The sequence below is a fragment of the Coregonus lavaretus genome (assembly GCF_964263955.1).
Source record: "Coregonus lavaretus genome assembly, chromosome: 20".
Classification (NCBI taxonomy): domain Eukaryota; kingdom Metazoa; phylum Chordata; class Actinopteri; order Salmoniformes; family Salmonidae; genus Coregonus; species Coregonus lavaretus.
This window is the reverse complement of record NC_140007.1, coordinates 21,077,940-21,102,115: the sequence shown is the minus strand read 5'-3', so window position 1 is coordinate 21,102,115 and position 24,176 is coordinate 21,077,940. Positions and strand designations below refer to the sequence as shown.

The following is a 24,176-nucleotide window of genomic DNA, read 5'->3' as shown; positions in this document are numbered from 1 at the left end:
TTACATCTTTGTGTGTGTGTGGTGGCAGAGTGCTGGTATGGTAATAGAAATGGTGTGGTGGTGGTGTATGTGTTATGTGTGTGAGCTCATCGGCTAGTTGGAAGGGGTAGTGTGTGTTTGTGATTGTTAAATCAGTGGTAATGTGTGTGAGGTGTGTGCGGGATGGCATATACAGTGCTTTGGAAAAGTATACATCCCCCTTGGCGTTTTTCCTATTTTGTTGCATTACAACCTGTAATTTAAATTGATTTTTATTTGGATTTCATGTAATGGACATACACAAAATAGTCCAAATTGGTGAAGTGAAATGAAAATAATTCTAAAAAATAAATAACGTAAAAGTGGTGCGTGTATACAGTGGGGAAAAAAGTATTTAGTCAGCCACCAATTGTGCAAGTTCTCCAACGTAAAAAGATGAGAGAGGCCTGTAATTTTCATCATAGGTACACATCAACTATGACAGACAAATTGAGATTTTTTTTTCCAGAAAATCACATTGTAGGATTTTTAATGAATTTATTTGCAAATTATGGTGGAAAATAAGTATTTGGTCACCTACAAACAAGCAAGATTTCTGGCTCTCACAGACCTGTAACTTCTTCTTTAAGAGGCTCCTCTGTCCTCCACTCGTTACCTGTATTAATGGCACCTGTTTGAACTTGTTATCAGTATAAAAGACACCTGTCCACAACCTCAAACAGTCACACTCCAAACTCCACTATAGCCAAGACCAAAGAGCTGTCAAAGGACACCAGAAACAAAATTGTAGACCTGCACCAGGCTGGGAAGACTGAATCTGCAATAGGTAAGCAGCTTGGTTTGAAGAAATCAACTGTGGGAGCAATTATTAGGAAATGGAAGACATACAAGACCACTGATAATCTCCCTCGATCTGGGGCTCCACGCAAGATCTCACCCCGTGGGGTCAAAATGATCACAAGAACGGTGAGCAAAAATCCCAGAACCACACGGGGGGACCTAGTGAATGACCTGTAGAGAGCTGGGACCAAAGTAACAAAGCCTACCATCAGTAACACACTACGCCGCCAGGGACTCAAATCCTGCAGTGCCAGACGTGTCCCCCTGCTTAAGCCAGTACATGTCCAGGCCCGTCTGAAGTTTGCTAGAGTGCATTTGGATGATCCAGAAGAGGATTGGGAGAATGTCATATGGTCAGATGAAACCAAAATAGAACTTTTTGGTAAAAACTCAACTCGTCGTGTTTGGAGGACAAAGAATGCTGAGTTGCATCCAAAGAACACCATACCTACTGTGAAGCATGAGGGTGGAAACATCATGCTTTGGGGCTGTTTTTCTGCAAAGGGACCAGGACGACTGATCCGTGTAAAGGAAAGAATGAATGGGGCCATGTATCGTGAGATTTTGAGTGAAAACCTCCTTCCATCAGCAAGGGCATTGAAGATGAAACGTGGCTGGGTCTTTCAGCATGACAATGATCCCAAACACACCGCCCGGGCAACAAAGGAATGGCTTCGTAAGAAGCATTTCAATGTCCTGGAGTGGCCTAGCCAGTCTCCAGATCTCAACCCCATAGAAAATCTTTGGAGGGAGTTGAAAGTCCGTGTTGCCCAGCGACAGCCCCAAAACATCACTGCTCTAGAGGAGATCTGCATGGAGGAATGGGCCAAAATACCAGCAACAGTGTGTGAAAACCTTGTGAAGACTTACAGAAAACGTTTGACCTGTGTCATTGCCAACAAAGGGTATATAACAAAGTATTGAGAAACTTTTGTTATTGACGAAATACTTATTTTCCACCATAATTTGCAAATAAATTCATAAAAAATCCTACAATGTGATTTCCTGGCGAAAAAAAATATCATTTTGTCTGTCATAGTTGACGTGTACCTATGATGAAAATTACAGGCCTCTCTCATCTTTTTAAGTGGGAGAACTTGCACAATTGGTGGCTGACTAAATACTTTTTTTCCCCACTGTATGTATTCACCCCCTTTGCTATGAAGCCCCTAAATAAGATCTGCTGTAACCAATTACCTTCAGAAGTCACAGAATTAGTTAAATAAAGTCCACCTGTGTGCAATCTAAGTGCCACATGATCTACCACATGATCTCAGTATTGTAGTGTATTCGACTGAGCCCGGTGAAGCACGAGGCTAGCTAGCTAACCCACTACCTGGACCATTAAAGCTAGCTAGCTAGCGGGTAGCAACACCGCAGCCACTGCTAGCTGGCCATCTATACCAGCTAGCAGTACTGTAGCAACTAAATACATTTCAGTGGAACGATTTGATTAGTGTAAAGTTAGCTAGCTACATAGTTGTCTTGATATCAAAGACAAAGGTGTAATATAGAGAAACTATCGAGGTTAGCTAGCCAGCTACATTTTCAAACAGTCAACACAGCAGCCACTGCTAGCTAGCCAACATTACCAGCTAGCAGTACTGTATCATTTTAGTCAATGAGAATTTTGCAACATAAGCTTCACTTTCTGAACATTCGAGATGTGTAGTCCACTTGTGTAGCTAGCATGACTGACTTTGTGCTAGCTAGCCAACGTTTAATTACTTCTGCGTTATGAAAGGAACTAGACACGGACATGAATGATCCATTGGTAGTTTGTTGTAACCAAGTATTGGTGCTAAACCGTGTGTTATTGGTTGCTAGCATGCTAGTTAGCTATGGCGTCATAGGATACGGTGCCCTGGGCGGTTTTCACAGAAGAATACTGTACCAAGTTAGCTAGCTGAATAAACTAAGTTAGTCTATTCCTGGAAACATTGAACTACTGTAGATTACAGCAATTATAGTTTCTAAAGTGGAAGTTGGAAGAGTTGTATTTGAGTGTTTCAGTGAAAGGTTAGTGAGGGAGGCCTCGTTTCCCCAGATGTTTAGTTAATTTCATTCCGATCTCCTTTGCATTAGTGTAGCCTTTTCTGTAGCCTGTCAACTATATGTCTGTCTATCCCTGTTCTCTCCTCTCCATACAGGCCATACAAACGCCTCACACCGCGTGGCTGCTGCCTCTCTTTCCACTCCTCTCCTCTTTTGACCTCACCCTCTCACCATCTCCCCCTACTCACAAGGCAGGCAATACGCTTGACCTCATCTTTACTAGATGCTGTTCTTCTACTAATCTCACTGCAACTCCCCTCCAATTCTCTGACCACTACTTTGTATCCTTTTCTCTCTCGCTCTCCTCCAACACTACTCACTGTGCCCCTACTCAGATGGTAATGCGCCGTCGCGACCTTCGCTCTCTCTCTCCCGCTACTCTCTCCTCTTCCATCCTATCATCTCTTCCCTCTGCTCAATCCTTCTCCCTACAATCTCCAGATTCTGCCTCCTCAACCCTCCTCTCCTCCCTTTCTGCATCTTTTGACTCTCTATGTCCCCTATCCTCCCGGCCGGCTCGGTCCTCCACTCCTGCTCCATGGCTTGATGACTCATTGCGAGCTCACAGAACCGGGCAGCCGAGCGGAAATGGAGGAAAACTAGACTCCCTGCCGACCTGTCATCTTTTCACTCCCTCCTCTCTACATTTTCTTCCTCTGTTTCTGCTGCTAAAGCCACTTTCTACCACTCTACATTTCAAGCCTCTGCCTCTAACCCTAGGAAGCTCTTTGCCACCTTCTCCTCCCTGCTGAATCCTCCTCCTCCTCCCCCTCCCTCCTCCCTCTCTGTGGATGACTTCGTCATCCATTTTGAAAAGAAGGTTGACGACATCCGATCCTCATTTATTAAGTCAAATGACACCGCTGGTCCTGCTCACACTGCCCTACCCTATGCTTTGACTTCTATCTCCCCTCTCTCTCCAGATGAAATCTTGCGACTTGTGACGGCCGGCCGCCCAACAACCTGCCCGCTTGACCCTATCCCCTCCTCTCTTCTCCAGACCATTTCCGGAGACCTTCTCCCTTACCTCACCTCGCTCATCAACTCATCCTTGACCACTGGCTATGTCCCTTCCGTCTTCAAGAGAGCGAGAGTTGCACCCCTTCTCAAAAAATCTACACTCGATCCCTTCGATGTCAACAACTACAGACCAACAACTACATTACCTTCTTGATCCAAACCAGTCAGGTTTCAAGACTGGTCATTCAACTGAGACTGCTCTTCTCTGTGTCACGGAGGCTCTCCGCACTGCTAAAGCTAACTCTCTCTGCTCTGCTCTCATCCTTCTAGACCTATCTGCTGCCTTTGATACTGTGAACCATCAGGTCCTCCTCTCCACCCTCTCCGAGTTGGGCATCTCCGGCGCGGCTCACTCTTGGATTGCGTCCTACCTCACAGGTCGCTCCTACCAGGTGGCGTGGTGAGAATCTGTCTCCGCACCACGTGCTCTCACCACTGGTGTCCCCCAGGGCTCAGTTATAGGCCCTCTCCTATTCTCTCTATACACCAAGTCACTTGGCTCTGTCATATCCTCACATGGTCTCTCCTATCATTGCTATGCAGACGACACACAATTAATCTTCTCCTTTCCTCCTTCTGATTACCAGGTGGCGAATTGCATCTCTGCATGTCTGGCAGACATATCAGTGTGGATGACGGATCACCACCTCAAGCTGAACCTCGGTAAGACGGAGCTGCTCTTCCTCCCGGTGAAGGACTGCCCGCTCCATGATCTCACCATCACGGTTGACAACTCCGTTGTGTCCTCCTCCCAGAGTGCAAAGAACCTTGGCGTGACCCTGGACAACACCCTGTCGTTCTCCGCTAACATCAAAGCGGTGACCCAATCCTGTAGGTTCATGCTCTACAACATTCGCAGAGTACGACCCTACCTTACACAGGAAGTGGCACAGGTCCTAATCCAGACACTTGTCATCTCCCGTCTGGATTACTGCAACTCGCTGTTGGCTGGGCTCCCTGCCTGTGCCATTAAACCCCTACAACTCATCCAGAACGCTGCAGCTCGTCTGGTGTTCAACCTTCCCAAGTTCTCTCACGTCACCCCGCTCCTCTGCAGACTCCACTGGCTTCAAGTTGAAGCCCGCATCTGCTACAAGACCATGGTGCTTGCCTACAGAGCTGTGAGGGGAATGGCACCTCCTTACCTTCAGGCTCTGATCAGTCCCTACACCCAAACGTGGGCATTGCGTTCATCCACCTCTGGCCTGCTGGCCCCCCTACCTCTGCGGAAGCACAGTTCCCGCTCAGCCCAGTCAAAACTGTTCGCTGCTCTGGCACCCCAATGGTGGAACAAGCTCCCTCACTACGCCAGGACAGCGGAGTCACTCACCACCTTCCGGAGACAGGATTTTTAAAAAATATATATATAAAAATATATATATTGTAAAGTGGTTGTCCCACTGGCTATCATAAGGTGAATGCACCAATTTGTAAGTCGCTCTGGATAAGAGTGTCTGCTAAATGACGAAAATGTAAAATGTAAATGTCTACACCTGTTCTGAAAGGCTCCAGAGTCTGCAACATCACTAAGCAAGGGGCACTACCAAGCAAGCGGCACCATGAAGACCAAGGAGCTCTCCAAACAGGTCAGGGACAAAGTTGTGGAGAATTACAGATCAGGCTTGGGTTATAAAAAAATATCCGAAACTTTGAACATCCCACGGAGCACCATTAAATCCATTATTAAAAAATTTAAAGAATATGGCACCACAACAAACCTGCCAAGAGAGGGACGCCTACCAAAATTCACGGACCAGGCAAGGAGGGCATTAATCAGAGAGGCAACAAAGAGACCAAAGATAACCCTGAAGGAGCTGCAAAGCTCCACAGCGGAGATTGGAGTATCTGTCCATTGAACCACTTTAAGCTGTACACTCCACAGAGCTGGGCTTTACGGAAGAGTGGCCAGAAAAAAGCCATTGCTTAAAGAAAAAAATAAGCAAACACGTTTGGTGTTCGCCAAAAGGCATGTGGGAGATTCCCCAAACATATGGAAGAAGGTACTCTGGTCAGATGAGACTAAAATTGAGCTTTTTGGCCATCAAGGAAAACGCTATGTCTGGCATAAACCCAACACCTCTCATCACCCCGAGAACACCATCCCCACAGTGAAGCATGGTGGTGGCAGCATCGGCAGGGACTGGGAAACTGTAGATAATTGAAGGAATGATGGATGGTGCGAAATACAGGGAAATTCTTGAAGGGAAACCTGTTTCAGTCTTCCAGAGAAGACTGAAACTAAAGCAACACTTGAGTGGTTTAAGGTGAAACATTTAAATGTCTTGGAATGGCCTAGTCAAAGCCCAGACCTCAATCCAATTGATAATCTGTGTTATGACTTAAAGATTGCTGTACACCAGTGGAACCCATGCAACTTGAAGGAGCTGGAGCAGTTCTGCCTTGAAGAATGGGCAACAATCCCAGTGGCTAGATGTGCCAAGCTTATAGAGACATACCCCAAGAGATGTGCAGCTGTAATTGCTGCAAAAGGTGGCTCTACAAAGTATTGACTTTAGGGGGGTGAATAGTTATGCACGCTCAAGTTTTCAATTTTTTTGTCTTGTTTCTTGTTTGTTTCACACAAAAATATATTTTGCTTCTTCAAAGTGGTAGGCATGTTGTGTAAATCAAATGATACAAACCCCCAAAAAATCCATTTTAATTCCAGGTTGTAAGGCAACAGAATAGGAAAAATGCCAAGGGGGTGAATACTTTCGCAAGCCACTGTAGGGCAGTAACAAAGGCTCTCTACTTCTGGCAGTCTTTGGCCATCTTCTCCACTGTGCGGCGTGCCCTAGCTCTGCTGATGTTGTTGGAGCTCAGTCTCGACTGTTCTGCACCACATTGCTTGGGCCTTCCCGTCTTCCCACAGAAGCCTATACAAATAGGAGAGATTACATATGTTTGTAAAATGTAGACAAACTTAAACAGGCGCTGACTTCTAAATGAACTTTTTTAAATTGGTAGAACCCAACTTTAAAAAGTTAAGCACCAAACAGTATTAAGGATTACCAGAAAATAAATTGATTTAGATCTACATTAAGCCTTGTCTATATGAATCCTGGTCATTTTCATGTAAAAGGACCCATGAGCATCAACGTGAAGATTATAGGAGCATATCAAATTTGGTGTGACATGAAAGCTAAGTGTCTGTATTTTTGGGAAATGAAGGCATACATACATTTTTCAAACATTTCCTATCCTAAACATTAGGAATAAGCACACAGATGGAAAAGGGGTATTGAAAAACAACTTCTAGAAAAAGTATTTTAAATAAAATTAAAAATACATTTTTATTGGCATATTTTATCATCTCAACCAATGCCATTTAGTAAAATTATCATGTGGTTTTCATTATCGGACTCCTGTATTTTTTTTTAACACACATTCAAAGATGGTTGAAAACCAGGAAGTGAACGTTAGCATAACCGAACCTCATTAATCACACATTTTCAGTACTAATTGTGAATGAAATTGGAAATTACAAGACAGTCAAATGTCTTTGGAATGTTGTTGTTTTATATTTTTAAGAACTCTTAAAAAATATGCTCTACCAGGCGGTTGAGTTGCCAATTAAAGGAATGCAATTTAGTCAAAGCTAGCTATTATGGACAATGGAGAAATATTGTTAAGGGATTTTTTTGTCTGTGCAAATAAAAACATATTTTCATATTCATATCGGTATTTACTGTCTGCCTGCTATCTTCAATATGTTTCACAATATTATTCAGTACATGTCATTTTACAGATATTATGAGCATATAAACAGTAAACGCATTAATTTCCATATATTTGAACATTCATATTTTGACACACAAATGTATCATATTTCATAAATATTTGATATCAGTTCTCATTTAACTAGGCCTGTCTTCCATTATAAGTAACTGAAGCAGACATGATGTTAATTAATGTATCATTTTTTTTATGATTAAAAAGTCTATGCAAATTCTAATACGAAATTAGTTCACCCTAATACAACATTTGTTTACCCTAATTGGGCAACTCAACTGGCTGGTTGAGATGTTTGTGATGCGTTATCTATTTTAAGTCATGCAAATAAAAAATATTAATGTATGGCCTATATTAAGGTGAAATACACACATATACATTTATTGTTTTTGTTTTTATATGTATTTATTGGTGTGCCAGTTAAAGGGTTAAAAGGTATTTGAAATACATCAAAATTCAATCATGTTGAAGTAAATGACCCTGCCAACTAATATCAGCATTTATATTTGGTTTTGCAGAAATGATTTGCCTTCTGTAAGTTTGAGAAATATTGCCTAGTGTCTTGTCATTCTGTTACCAAAAACCCACATAGCTTCAAAGCTAGAATCCTTAGTTGCTACATTGATTTTTGAACTGATAAATTAATTATATATACACACATTGATTCTTGAAGAATATAACTTACAAATGCCCAATGAGCTTAGTTCAACTGGCGTACCCCATGAGAACCAAAAATATAAGTTTGTTTTACTCCAATGTTTGTAAACAATGTAAATGTAAATAAACACTGTATAGCCTCAAAATATGGTTAAAACTATCATGTTGATATCATGGTCAGTCCTTGCATCCATAGCTCTGTCTATGAACTTGAGAGTGGTTACATTTCTCCAGGCCCATCACTCAGCTTTATACCAAAACAGAGGTAGGGTGAAGGCTTTGTTATTGTTTCAATTAAGGATTCTAGCTTTAAGTTATTTTATAATTTCTCTCCATCAAGCAGAAGGAGGATTATGAAATTTCACATAAGTAACAAGTAAAGGTAGACTTAACCATTAGTAATAGGGTTTTAACTGATAACAATAATTATTAAGTTATTAAAATGCGTCTGTGTTACCAAATCATTAACAGAGTGACAGCAATTGAATTGGCCACAATGGGAAATCATAGTAGTTACAAACCACAGTTTTAGTAGAGCCCATTACAGCACAGTCCATACAGTACAGCACAGTGCAGTACAGACAGTAGAGCACAGTAGAGTTCAGTACATTAAAGTAAAGAAAAGTAGAGTATAGTTCAGTACAGTAGAGTTCACTAATGTACAGCAGAGCACACATTAGTAGAGTACAGTATAATGTAATATACTCTACTGGACTGTGCTCTACTATACTGAATTATACTCTACTTTACTGTACTTCATGTACAGTCATGGTCAAAAGTTTTGAGAATGACACAAATACTAATTTTCACAAAGTCTGCTGCCTCAGTTTTGATGATGGCAATTTGCATATACTCCAGAATGTCATGAAGAGTGATCAGATTAATTGCAATTAATTGCAAAGTCCCTCTTTGCCATGAAAATGAACTTAATCCCCAAAAAACATTTCCACTGCATTTCAGCCCTGCCACAAAAGGACCAGCTGCCATCATGTCAGTGATTCTCTCGTTAACACAGGTGAGAGCGTTGACAAGGACAAGACTGGAGATCACTCTGTCATGCTAATTGAGTTAGAATAACAGACTGGAAGCTTTAAAAGGAGGGTGGTGCTTGAAATCATTGTTTTTCCTCTATTAACCATGATTCCCTGCAAAGAAACACGTGCTGTCATCATTGCTTTGCACAAAAAGGGCTTCACAGGCAAGGATAATGCTGCTAGTAAGATTGCACCTAAATCAACCATTTATCGGATCATCAAGAACATCAGGGCGCCCAAGAAAGTCCAGGAAGCGCCAGGACCGTCTCCTAAAGTTGATTCAGCTGCGGGATCGGGGCACCACCAGTGCAGAGCTTGCTCAGGAATGGCAGCAGGCAGGTGTGAGTGCATCTGCACGCACAGTGAGGCGAAGACTTTTGGAGGATGGCCTGGTGTCAAGAAGGGCAGCAAAGAAGCCACTTCTCTCCAGGAAAAACATCAGGGACAGACTGATATTCTGCAAAAGGTACAGCGATTGGACTGCTGAGGACTGGGGTAAAGTCATTTTCTCTGATGAATCCCCTTTCCGATTGTTTGGGGCATCCGGAAAACACCTTGTCCGGAGAAGACAAGGTGAGCGCTACCATCAGTCCTGTGTCATGCCAACAGTAAAGCATCCTGAGACCATTCATGTGTGGGGTTGCTTCTCTGCCAAGGGAGTGGGCTCACTCACAATTTTGCCTAAGAACACAGCCATGAATAAAGTATGGTACCAACACATCCTCCGAGAGCAACTTCTCCCAACCATCCAAGAACATTTTGGTGACGAACAATGCCTTTTCCAGCATGATGGAGCACCTTGCCATAAGGCAAAAGTGATAACTTAGTGGCTCGGGATCAAAACATCGAAATTTTGGGTCCATGGCCAGGAAACACCCCAGACCTTAATCCCATTGAGAACTTGTGTTCAATCCTCAAGAGGCGGGTGGACAAACAAAAACCCACAAATTCTGACAAACTCCAAGCATTGATTATGCAAGAATGGGCTGCCATCAGTCAGGATGTGGCCCAGAAGTTAATTGACAGGTCTTGAAAAAGAAGGGTCAACACTGCAAATATTGACTCTTTGCATAAACTTAATGTAATTGTCAATAAAAGCCTTTGACACTTATGGAATGCTTGTAATTATACTTCAGTATACCATAGTAACATCTGACAAAAATATCTCATAACACTGAAGCAGCGAACTTTGTGAAGACCAATACTTGTGTCATTCTCAAAACTTTTGACCACGACTGTACTGTACTGTGTCCTACTGTACTGTACTGTGATGTACTATATTCTACTCAAGTATTTATTTGTTTTTTACCCCTTTTTCTCCCCAATTGGTAGTTACAGTCTTATCCCATCGCTGCAACTCCCGTACAGACTGGGAAGAGGCGAAGGTCAAGAGCCATGCGTCCTCCGCACTGCTCCTTGACACACTGCTCGCTTAACCCGGAAGCCAGCCGCACCAATGTGTCAGAGGAAATAACATACAGCTGGTGACCGAAGTCAGCGTGCATGCGCCCGGCCTGCCACAAGGAATCGCTAGAGCGCGATGGGACAAGGACATCCCAGCTGGCAAAACCCTCCACTAACCCGGACGACGCTGGGCCAATAGTGCGCCACCTCATGGGTCTCCCGGTTGCGGCCGGCTGCAACACAGCCCGTGATCGAACCCGGGTCTGTAGTGACGCCTCTAGCACTGCGATGCAGTGCCTTAGACCAATAAGTCACTCGGGAGGCATACTCAACTTTTCTTTACTTTACTGTACAGTGCTCTACTGTACTCTATTGCACTGTACTGTACTGTACTGTACTGTGATGCCCAAACTTTTGAAACATAGACGTCTATGATTGGTACAGATTTGGTTTGTCTGGACCAACCAAATTTGGTCTTGTTTGGGGGCGGAATAACAGCCAGTGTGTAGAATAATAGCCAAACATACAAAGGAGGATATTACATTTTTCTACCTTTGTGTACCTATTCAGGATACATCACCATGAATAGAAAGACATTCATAAGTATGCATTTCTGTGTAGTACAGATCAAGGACCCATGATGTAATTCTGTTACCGTCATTCTGTTACCAGATGTTGATCCACTTCACTAACTGTAGTTCAATAACCCCCCCCAAAAAGAAATCTAACTCAAGATGTCATATCATAGCTGACACCCCATTCCTTCTGCAGACATCTTTTAATCTTAATTCGGAGTAGATATTTTAGAGTTTTTGGAGAACGTGGTCACATAAAAAACTGAGGGAGATTTTACTGTCATTCTGTTACCAAATTTCGCATCTGCACTGTTCCTCAAATAAATGTGTTTTAGTAAAATTGTAATTAAAAGTAGACTTCTGCGTATACTGTAGGTGTATGGTTTGTTAAACTTTGCAATCAATGTTTTTTGCTTGGCATACATTTTAAAACGTGAAAAAGTGAGTCTCAGCGTCACTCTGTTACAGTGGAATTGCCCTCCTACTTTTGAAACACATCTCCTAGAGCAGGGTTGCCCAACCCTGTTCCTGGAGAGCTACCCTCCTGTAGGTTTTCGCTCCAACCCCAGGTGTTACTAACCTGATTCATCTTATCAACCTGCTAATTATTAGAATCAAGTGTGCTAGATTAGGGTTGGAGCAAAAACCTACAGGACAGTAGCTCTCCAGGAACAGGGTTGGGCAGTCCTGTCCTAGAGTAACCAGGAGGCCCTTCCCTTCCTTCCAGTACCATCTTAAACCATAGGCCTACTGGTTAAATGACTGTGTAGGTTGTTAGCTAGCTAGATAGCATGACTGGACATGGGTGTCGAGTAGCCTAGTTTTAAATGGCCCGCGACGTGGTTTATGATTTTTTTAAATTAAATGTGCCTCTCTAATCGGTGATATCATTTTTTTTGTTGTTGCTCCGGTTATATAAAATATATTTTGAACAGTTTGGGCTTAAGACAAGCAGTTTTCTGCATTGTAAAGGTGCAACCATGAAGGTCTGATGCTGTGGTACAACAAAGCCAATCAGACTTGCCCATACTCATTGTTCTCACAACAGGTGAGTGCAAATGGAAGAACACTGACATTACCCCGCTCTCCAACCAAGGTGTATGAATTGAGGTGCAAACTGAAGTGAAGATGAATTCAGCAACTCTGGAGGACATTGAAGTCCTTTACTGTTAAAAGTAAAAACGTGTTTCCGCCTGCATCCTTCATCATCAGATTTCACAGTTTTAATGAAAACTGAGGAGGGTTTTATTTATGGTTTTATATAGCCTAGGTCTACTTTAAATGGCATCCTATCAGTTCAGAGACAAAAACATGATGTGATTGGTAATTTTTAAAATATGACCAATGGGAGGCCATTTTGAAATATATAAAATTCTTTTTCAAACTGTAAAATCTTAATGAAGGGCGGAAAATGGGTTTGTTTTACTTAGAAAAATGAAGCACTTTTATCAACTTCCACTGTACTCTAAGAAATGATCGGCAAAGTTGTGTATTACAAATCAGTGTAGATCAATAACGCCACTGTTTATTGCTTATGAAGCGTAAACTGCAAATGCAATGACTGTAGCCTATAATATTCCATTGAAATCATCTGTTTTTGTAGCCGAGTCGTTCCACCTCAAAAAGCACAAGAAAGATGGGTAACAACCACCATCTCAGATTGTTCTGAAATTGTTTCTGTAGTTAGAAACAGATAAGATAATCATTCCTGCAACATTATTTTGTTGAATGATATCCAAAATAAATAGACAAAAGCCACCCATGGACCCCCCAAATCCCACACCAAGCCCACCTCAATGACTAGTATACAGTATCAGTTCTCTATGTTTGACAAGTAGTATGAAGCTGCGGCTTGGAGTAATGTTTATTCATACTATGTGTTGTGATCCATTTTATTAACCCAACAGACCAGCAAAATTGATAAATGTGTGTGGCAGAAGCAGGAACAGCGGCATCTAGTGGGCAAAACCTGGTACTTTCACACTCATTTATGGGGAAAATGCAAGCAACTTCAATGGCTAATTTCTCTGAACAGGGGGAAAAAAATGTCACCAAATTCACTGTGAATACATTACATACATTAGGATGAATAAACAATACTCCAAGCCGCAGCTTCATACTACTTGTCAAACATAGAGAACTGATACTGTATACTGGCTGTTGTGGTGGGCTTGGTTTGAGGTTTGGGGTGGTCCGTGGGTGGCTTTTGACTATTGATTTGAAATCCTCGCTTCTTAATTATTTTTAAGAAGAGGTTTGGTCCAAATCGGATGTTGGGTACAATATATATGAATATTATTGTAAGGTTCTGTATTTATTTTCTTAGTTCACCTTGTGTTCTTGTATGTAGCCCTGTTTCTTTGTGTTCTATCTTTTTTTTTTTTTTTTTTTTTAGGGGGTAGATCAGCTTTAATATTGCAGATATATTGTAACTTCCATCAATGTAATTGTTTGCATCACTTCCAATCGCCCATATGTTTTTTTTTCTCGCAAATATATATTGTGGCGTACAGCAGGTCAGCCAACAGGGGGAGACTCGTTGAGGCCTGGTAACAAATGGAGTATACATCACGAGGCAGTGGCTCCATCTGCTGGACATGCCAGGTCTCGACGGGCTCCCCGGACAGGACTAATTGGTGCTGATTGAGAGCTGGTGAGTAATTAAGGGCGGATTGCTCACCAGCTGTGCAAGGCCCATAAAGACGGTATCGTGGAGAGGGTCTCATGGGGGAGACCTAACCTTTTCTTTTGATTATTTTATTAATAAACACCCTTGAAACCGAGCTACTCATACTCTGTCCGTGTCTGATCTGTGTAAACGTCTTGACCCAACCCCCTGATCTGCCACAATATATACACATACATTCATACATACATACATACATACATACATACATACATACATACATACATACATACATGCATACATGCATATATACATTTCCTTTTAAAAAAGATATTTCCCTTTATTACTTTCCAACCCCACCACCCATTCCCTAATTGGAGTAAACTACTGAACAACAATGCTTAGGCCTCTACTTCCAGCTCATACATACTATATACATTTTATGGACACAGTCAATTTTACAATAATTATATTATGTTTGTTTTTACTCCTGAACGTCCTCTACCCTCAGTCTCTCCGATCATTTTCATGATGTCCATCTGGTTTGCTTCTATATGCCATATCTTTCTAACTGTGCTCTTTCACAAAAGCTCTCAACCTATAACCTATATACTTATTATGGACACAGTATGCTTACATTATTAGTTATCTTGTTGTTATTAGTTGTTGTTAGTTGTTATTAGTCCCATCCTTCAACACCACCCATCTATCTCTTAACACCATCCATATTGGATTTCTATTTGCCATATATTTTTCAACTGTACTGTGATGTTTTACAAAAGTTCTAAACCTTTCTATTCTCATTGTTTCTACAGATTGAAAATAATTTTTTTTGCTAAAAGTATTATTATATTATTGATCAATTGACTATGACTTTTCAGATCACCCAGTAATGCTACCTGCAAGGTTAGCTCCAGGTAAATATTGCAATCCTTTAGCCATTCCTGGACATGTGTCCAAAAACAAGCTACAAATGGACAGTACCAAAACAAATGATCTAATGATGCTCTCTTCGCAGCAAAATCTGCAGAGCTGGGAAGATGGTATCCCCAATATAAATAACATTCTATTGGTAGCAAGAACTTATATAATAATTTAAATTGAAAAATTTAAGTTTTGAATCCGGCGTCGTTTTGCGTATCAGTTCATAAACACTATGCCATGGGATCGGTACGTTAAAAATCTCTTCCCAACTATTTTGCTATCTATATGGGATGGCTGTCAATCCTTTGGTCCTTAAATGAAACTGGTATACTTTTTTATTTATCACAGTTTTCTTTAACCAACTTTTGTTCTTTAATGCAAGGCCGACAGACAATTTTTGTGGTAATGCTGCAATTATTTGGTTGTAATTTTGGGTAGAGCAGACATTTCCATATGTTTTTGTTAGCTGCATGTGCGACATAACTCCACCAGTCCTACCGATGATATAATTTACGAAGATTATACCTTTTTTAAACATTTTGTCAAAAAAAATGTTTTTTATCAATTAGTATATTTGAGTTTAACCACAATTTTTGTTGTATTATTTGTTCTGCCATTTCTGGAGGATTCAATTGAAATTGCAACCAACTTTCTATGGCTTGTTTTAGAAATAGTGATATTTGGGAGATTATTTCCTTTTCAAATAACTGAAAGTGTGAGGTTGTAATCTGAATAAAGGGAAAAAGGCCATTCTTGAACATTGGGTGAGACAATCTTACTAATTTGCTAGAGAACCAGTTCGGATTTAAGTGTAACTTTTGTATGACTGAAGCTTCTGTCTCTCACTGTTCAAATAAACCTACCATTAAAATTATAGACTGATAATTTCTTTGTCAGTGGGCAAACGTACAAAACCAGCAGGGGATCAAATACTTTTTTCCCTCACTGTAGTACATTTATCATAATTTGGTTGTAATACAGAGATTTTAGAAAATGTATCTAGATCCTCTATGAGGCTGTGGAGGGATTCAAGTTGTGGATTTAAAAGAAACCATGAATCATCAGCGTACAATGACACTTTCGTTTTTAAGCCCTGGATTTCTAATCCTTTGATATTATTGTTGGTTCTGATTTTAATAGCTTACATCTCGATGGCCATAATAAATAGATATGCCGATAGTGGACAACCTTGTTTCGCTCCTCTTGACAGTTTAAAACTTTCTGAGAAATAGCCATTATTTACTATTTTACACCTAGGGTTACTATACATGATTTTAACCCATTTTATAAGAGATTCTCCAAAATTGAAAGGCTCCAGGCATTTATATATAAACCCCAGTCGTACTTTATCAAATGCCTTTTCGAAGTCTGCTATGAATAGCAGGCCTGGTTTCCCAGATTATTCATAGTGTTCTATTGTTTCCAGTACTTGCCTTATATTATCTCCAATGTATCTTCCATGTAAAAAACCTGTCTGATTAGAATGAATAATGTCCGACAATACCTTTTTAATTCTATGAGCAATACATTTTGCTAGAATCTTTTGCATCACAACACTGAAGTGTAAGGGGCCTCCAAATGTTTTAATGGACTGGATCTTTGTATTTTCCACTTTGTATCCTGTTTCAGTAATAATGAAATCAGAACTTCTTCTTGAGTGTCTGATAATCTACCATTTACATAGGAGTGGTTAAAACATGCTAATAACGGTCCTCTGAGTATATCAGAAAAGGTTTGGTATACCTAGACTGGTATGCCATCCAACCCTGGAGTTTTCCTGGACTTAAAGTCTTTAATTGCATCCAGAAGTTCCCCCTCTGTAATTTCACCTTCACATGAGTCTTTCTGTATGGCTGTTAATTTTACATTATCAATAGAAAAAAAATCTCTACAATTAGCTTCAGTTAGAGGAGATGGAGGCGACTGAAACGAAAACATATGCTTAAAGTACTTTGTTTCCTCCATCAAAATATCATTTGGTGAATCATGGGTGACTCCGTCATTTGTAACCAGTTTCAGTACATTCTTTTTAGTAGCATTCCTATGCTGAAGATTAAAAAAGAATTTGGTGCATTTTTCCCCATATTCCATCCAGTTTGTTTTATTTTTATAATATATTACACTTGATCTTTCTTGAATAAGTTTCTCCATTTATTTTTGTTTTTCCTGTAATTTATTCTGAGCCTCTATGTTACAGTTTTTATTGCTATCTACAGTGGGGGAAAAAAGTATTTAGTCAGCCACCTATTGTGCAAGTTCTCCCACTTAAAAAGATGAGAGAGGCCTGTAATTTTCATCATAGGTACACGTCAACTATGACAGACAAATTGAGATTTTTTTTTCCAGAAAATCACATTGTAGGATTTTTAATGCATTTATTTGCAAATTATGGTGGAAAATAAGTATTTGGTCACCTACAAACAAGCAAGATTTCTGGCTCTCACAGACCTGTAACTTATTCTTTAAGAGGCTCCTCTGTCCTCCACTCGTTACCTGTATTAATGGCACCTGTTTGAACTTGTTATCATTATAAAATAAACCTGTCCACAACCTCAAACAGTCACACTCCAAACTCCACTATGGCCAAGACCAAAGAGCTGTCAAAGGACACCAGAAACAAAATTGTAGACCTGCACCAGGCTGGGAAGACTGAATCTGCAATAGGTAAGCAGCTAGGTTTGAAGAAATCAACTGTGGGAGCAATTATTAGGAAATGGAAGACATACAAGACCACTGATAATCTCCCTCGATCTGGGGCTCCACGCAAGATCTCACCCCGTGGGGTCAAAATGATCACAAGAACGGTGAACAAAAATCCCAGAACCACACGGGGGGACCTAGTGAATGACCTGCAGAGAGCTGGGACCAAAGTAACAAAGCCTACCATCAGTAACACACTACGCCGCCAGGGACTCAAATCCTGCAGTGCCAGACGTGCCCCCCTGCTTAAGCCAGTACATGTCCAGGCCCGTCTGAAGTTTGCTAGAGTGCATTTGGATGATCCAGAAGAGGATTGGGAGAATGTCATATGGTCAGATGAAACCAAAATAAAACTTTTTGGTAAAAACTCAACTCGTCGTGTTTGGAGGACAAAGAATGCTGAGTTGCATCCAAAGAACACCATACCTACTGTGAAGCATGGGGGTGGAAACATCATGCTTTGGGGCTGTTTTTCTGCAAAGGGACCAGGACGACTGATCCGTGTAAAGGAAAGAATGAATGGGGCCATGTATCATGAGATTTTGAGTGAAAACCTCCTTCCATCAGCAAGGGCATTGAAGATGAAACGTGGCTGGGTCTTTCAGCATGACAATGATCCCAAACACACCACCCGGGCAATGAAGGAAGAAGCATTTCAAGGTCCTGGAGTGGCCTAGCCAGTCTCCAGATCTCAACCCCATAGAAAATCTTTGGAGGGAGTTGAAAGTCCGTGTTGCCCAGCGACAGCCCCGAAACCTGAAGGATCTGGAGAAGGTCTGTATGGAGGAGTGGGCCAAAATCCCTGCTGCAGTGTGTGCAAACCTGTGTGTGCAAACCAAAACATCACTGCTCTAGAGAATGGGCCAAAATACCAGCAACAGTGTGTGAAAACCTTGTGAAGACTTACAGAAAACGTTTGACCTGTGTCATTGCCAACAAAGGGTATATAACAAAGTATTGAGAAACTTTTGTTATTGACCAAATGCTTATTTTCCACCATAATTTGCAAATAAATTAATTAAAAATCCTACAATGTGATTTTCTGGAGAAAAAAAATCTCATTTTGTCTGTCATAGTTGACGTGTACCTATGATGAAAATTACAGGCCTCTCTCATCTTTTTAAGTGGGAGAACTTGCACAATTGGTGGCTGACTAAATTCTTTTTTCCCCCACTGTATCTGTTCTGTTAGACCTTCTATTTCCTTTGTTAGTATGGACTTTTTTGACCTAAATTGCTTTTGCTTTCGAGATGAGTACTGAATTGCATGGCCTCTAAAGGCACATTTAAAGGTGTCCCATACAATAAGGGGATTTGCTGTACCTATGTTATGTCGGAAAAAATCAGTTATGAATTCCTCTGTCCTAGTTAAAAACAAGTTATCATCCAATAGGCTTTGATTACATTTCCAATATCCTCGCCCATGTGGAAATTCAGTAAGAGTAATGTATATGCCAATTATATGATTATACATAGCCCTGTCTTTCATTTTTGTTCATTGATTTCATCTGTGTTAGTTACTCACCTGATCTCATCAGCTCCTTATTTAGTTCAGTTATTTCTGTTTGTGCCTTGTGAGGTATTGTTCGTTTTGACTCTACTAAGCCTTTTCCTAGCTCGTTTGTGAGAACCAGTTTTAGCCTTCAGTCCTAGTTTTGTTTCACCTGCCTGTTTGCCTACCTGTGTATGACCATTGCCTGCCTGTGACCACGATAGAAAATAAATATAAATAAATATTTAAAACTATTGGATTGATTAGGCCTAGGCTGTAAACTGTAACCAGAAATAAACAATTTAACATTACCAATGAGGTCATCAGCACTGTTGTTTTATTTCGTCTGTTAGGGGGTTTGTACGATATCTAATTCAATGGTGTGTCGAGACATATACAGTGGGGAGAACAAGTATTTGATACACTGCCGATTTTGCAGGTTTTCCTACTTACAAAGCATGTAGAGGTCTGTAATTTTTATCATAGGTACACTTCAACTGTGAGAGACGGAATCTAAAACAAAAATCCAGAAAATCACATTGTATGATTTTAAAGTAATTAATTTGCATTTTATTGCATGACATAAGTATTTGATCACCTACCAACCAGTAAGAATTCCGGCTCTCACAGACCTGTTAGTTTTTCTTTAAGAAGCCCTCCTGTTCTCCACTCATTACCTGTATTAACTGCACCTGTTTGAACTCGTTACCTGTATAAAAGACACCTGTCCACACACTCAATCAAACAGACTCCAACCTCTCCACAATGGCCAAGACCAGAGAGCTGTGTAAGGACATCAGGGATAAAATTGTAGACCTGCACAAGGCTGGGATGGGCTACAGGACAATAGGCAAGCAGCTTGGTGAGAAGGCAACAACTGTTGGCGCAATTATTAGAAAATGGAAGAAGTTCAAGATGACGGTCAATCACCCTCGGTCTGGGGCTCCATGCAAGATCTCACCTCGTGGGGCATCAATGATCATGAGGAAGGTGAGGGATCAGCCCAGAACTACACGGCAGGACCTGGTCAATGACCTGAAGAGAGCTGGGACCACAGTCTCAAAGAAAACCATTAGTAACACACTACGCCTTCATGGATTAAAATCCTGCAGCGCACGCAAGGTCCCCCTGCTCAAGCCAGCGCATGTCCAGGCCTGTCTGAAGTTTGCCAATGACCATCTGGATGATCCAGAGGAGGAATGGGAGAAGGTCATGTGGTCTGATGAGACAAAAATAGAGCTTTTTGGTCTAAACTCCACTCGCCGTGTTTGGAGGAAGAAGAAGGATGAGTACAACCCCAAGAACACCATCCCAACCGTGAAGCATGGAGGTGGAAACATCATTCTTTGGGGATGCTTTTCTGCAAAGGGGACAGGATGACTGCACCGTATTGAGGGGAGGATGGATGGGGCCATGTATCGCGAGATCTTGGCCAACAACCTCCTTCCCTCAGTAAGAGCATTGAAGATGGGTCGTGGCTGGGTCTTCCAGCATGACAACGACCCGAAACACACAGCCAGGGCAACTAAGGAGTGGCTCCGTAAGAAGCATCTCAAGGTCCTGGAGTGGCCTAGCCAGTCTCCAGACCTGAACCCAATAGAAAATCTTTGGAGGGAGCTGAAAGTCCGTATTGACCAGCGACAGCCCCGAAACCTGAAGGATCTGGAGAAGGTCTGTATGGAGGAGTGGGCCAAAATCCCTGCTGCAGTCTGTGCAAACCTGGTCAAGACCTACAGGAAACGTATGATCTCTGTAATTGCAAACAAAGGTTTCTGTACCAAATATTAAGTTCTGCTTTTCTGATGTATCAAATACTTATGTCATGCAAGAAAATGCAAATTAATTAATTAAAAATCATACAATGTGATTTTCTGGATTTTTGTTTTAGATTCCGTCTCTCACAGTTGAAGTGTACCTATGATAAAAAATTACAGACCTCTACATGCTTTGTAAGTAGGAAAACCTGCAAAATCGGCAGTGTATCAAATACTTGTTCTCCCCACTGTATATATATGTCTTATCATCAGGTGAATGATAATGGCAAGTAGAAGTATTTCATTTGGAATCAATAAAATGTATAGATTTGGTAGACAGTTTCATTATTTTGACCTCCCAACAGTTGATGGGAGAGGAAGTGTAAACTCTAACATAGCCTATTAGCTAGAAAGGTATCTTGCCAGTGGAGAGAAAATGTTGCTGTTGTAAAGAAAATGTCCTGCGATTATATTTTTTATTTTTTTATCCATTGAGCTGAGAGAAAATATTGCAGATTTGAAGGACATTTTCAGCACTTCTATACAGTTTGGCATGGAGTTGAGAGACAATTTTGCAGGTTTAAAGCTAATTTCCTGCTATTGTATGCATTTTTCCATGGCTAATGCTGTGTTCCTCTGCTCAAACATTATATCAAAATCAATGGGCCTTGAATGCCATTTTATTATTTTTTATTTTATTTTTCTGACTGTCTAGCTTTTATTTGATAGTTAGTTCTCAAAGATGGTATTATTAAAATATATATATACAGTATAGTTCAATATCTTTTCTGCATGCTTTCTATCTGGTTTTGATCGTTTAAGTTGACCCTGGAACTGTTTTTCCATCCCGAAAATTACCACTAAGATGGCTCGCCTAAAAAAATTATATACAGAAAAAACCCTGTAATTAGCTCCAATGACTGTAATTTCCTCCATATTAAAGGGATAGTTCGAGATTTTGGTAATGAAGAGTCGTATGAACAGGAACAGCTAGCATGCTAACTGTTCCTGTAGTATTACTGTAGACTTCCAGTCAACGCTAGTTAGCATTGGTTCACGAAACTACCTCTAACTTCCTTCATACTGGACGCAGAGACATAAAAGTATCCACGATGGTATTCTGTTATAGCTAGCGATATTCATAAAAATCATTATTTCCCCCATTAAAAAACCCAATAAAATATTTTTCCCAAAATAAATTAAAAACATTGCGTTACCTCAGATCCCAGTGATTTAATATCCAAATTAAACACATTATCACTTGGCTCTACCTTCAAGTACACAAAATGTGGAAACATAATGGTGATAACTTGGTGAGCCCTTCCCTCTACTGGCCAGTTAAACACATTGCACTATACTGACAGACCACCAACATACAGTAAGTAGGCCTTTTTCTGACAGAAATGTTTATTTGGCTGAGTCCCACCTCTGGTTTTAGACCTGTAGGGCCTATGTTTGCTTGTTAGTATCTGGAATAATATTGGAAAAAGAAGCACAGGAATTAGTAGGAATTTGTCCAGCTTATTGGTAAGTTATATATACCGGAGTTGGGGTCAATTCCATTTCAATTCCAGTCAATTCAGAAAGTTAACCAAATTCCAATTCCAAATTTACCTAATTGAAAAGCATTGAAGAGAATTGGAATATCAGTGTACTACTTCCTGAATTGACTCACAGGGATGCTGACCCATGTTGACTCCAATGATTCCAACTTGTGTCAAGTTGGCTGGATGTCCTTTGGGTGGTGGACCATTCTTGATACACACGGGAAACTGTTGAGTGTGAAAAACCCAGCAGCGTTGCAGTTCTTGACCCACTCAAACCGTTGCACCAATACCATAACCCCTTCAAAGGCACTTAAAACTTTTGTCTTGCCCATTCATCCTCTGAATGTCACACATACACAATCCATGTCTCAATTGTCTCTAGGCTTACAAAAATACTTATTTAACCTGTCTCCTCCCCTTCATCTACATGGATTGAAGTGGATTTAACAAGTGACATCAATAAGGGATCATAGCTTTCACCTTGATTCACCTGGTCAGTCTATGTCATGGAAAGAGCAGGTGTTCATAATATTTACACTCAAATCAAATCCAATCAAACTTTATTTACGCAGCACATTTCAGACATGGAATGCAACACAATGTGCTTCACAAAAACAATGAAAATAAAAAAGGAAATGTTTACTACACAACAAACATGAGGATATAAAACAAAAGAATAACAATACAAACTGAAGGACTAAAAAGCACCCTAAGGAAAAGCAAAACTAAAAAAGTATGTTTTAAGATCTCTTTTAAAAATGTCCACAGTTTAGGCCCCCCACAGGTTCTCTGGCAGGCTATTCCAGAGGCTGGGGGCATAGTAACTAAAGACTGCCTCTCCATGCCTCTTGGTCCTAGGCTTTGGGATAGTTAAAAGGCCAATGCAAGAGGACCTGAGGGACCTACTGGGTATATAACTTAAAAGCATGTCTGACATGTATTGGGGTGCACAATCGTGGATTGATTTAAAAACCAATAGAATAATCTTAAATGTAATTCTACAACTCACAGGCAGCCAATGCAGAGACCTTAAAACCGGTGTAATATGTGCTCTCCGTCTGGTCTTGGTCAGTACCCGTGCTGCAGCATTCTGTATGTTTTGCAGTTGACCAATGGCTTTCTTGGGTAGAGAGCATTACAGTAGTCAAGCCTGCTTGTAATAAAAGCATGGATGAGTCTCTGTATCAGCCAGTGTATACAGTCATTGATTGGTACAGTTCATAAGTGACCTTACAGATGTGGACACGTGCTGCCTTTCTCTCAAGAACTTCCATTGCCACTGGCTGACAGATAATGTGTTACTACAGCGTATATGATCATGCCCAGACAATAGGTGATGATGCTACACTACAGTATTGGTTATATTATGGAAAGGAAGGTCTGGCTGGAGATAAAGATGCCACCAGTCACTGGGATCTTCCACGGCTTGGTTGATTTGATTTTCTGACCCTTCTGGGCTGACCTGCCAGTACAACCCGTTTTCTTCTCCATGTTTTTGATGACGCCAACAGCAACAGTCTGCCACATGTCCCGGACAGCAAAACGACCTGTTTGCACACAAAGATAAGCAATGCACGCAAGCACGCACACACAGTGAAACAGATATTACTCATATTGTTGTTTAACATCACAATAATGTTAACTTTCACAACGATTCTATTGGCTCCTCATCCTTAGTATTTAACATTGTTTCAGTATTCTGCTCTTGTCTTGCATGAGCTCTGATACTAAGCAGGCCTGTTGAAACCCAGCCATGCAAAAGGCTGCTTGTACCCAGGTACCACTCACAAACAGTACTCCCTCACTCCACCATTCTGGGCCTAACACACATGGGAGGC

The 24,176-nt window shown here is 40.9% G+C and overlaps 1 pseudogene across 1 annotated transcript in view; it reads right to left on the bottom strand.

Annotated features, from left to right (window-relative positions):
- Positions 1-6,642: 6,642 nt before the first annotated feature.
- LOC311147639 (elongation factor 1-alpha 2-like) overlaps positions 6,643-24,176 on the bottom strand; it is a 29,834-nt pseudogene continuing 12,300 nt past the window's right edge. The window contains exons 8-9 of the transcript in view: positions 23,787-23,885; positions 6,643-6,770 (exon numbers count right to left, since the gene is read on the bottom strand). The product of the transcript in view is annotated as an elongation factor 1-alpha 2-like (transcript). The remainder of the gene's footprint in view (positions 6,771-23,786; positions 23,886-24,176) is intronic.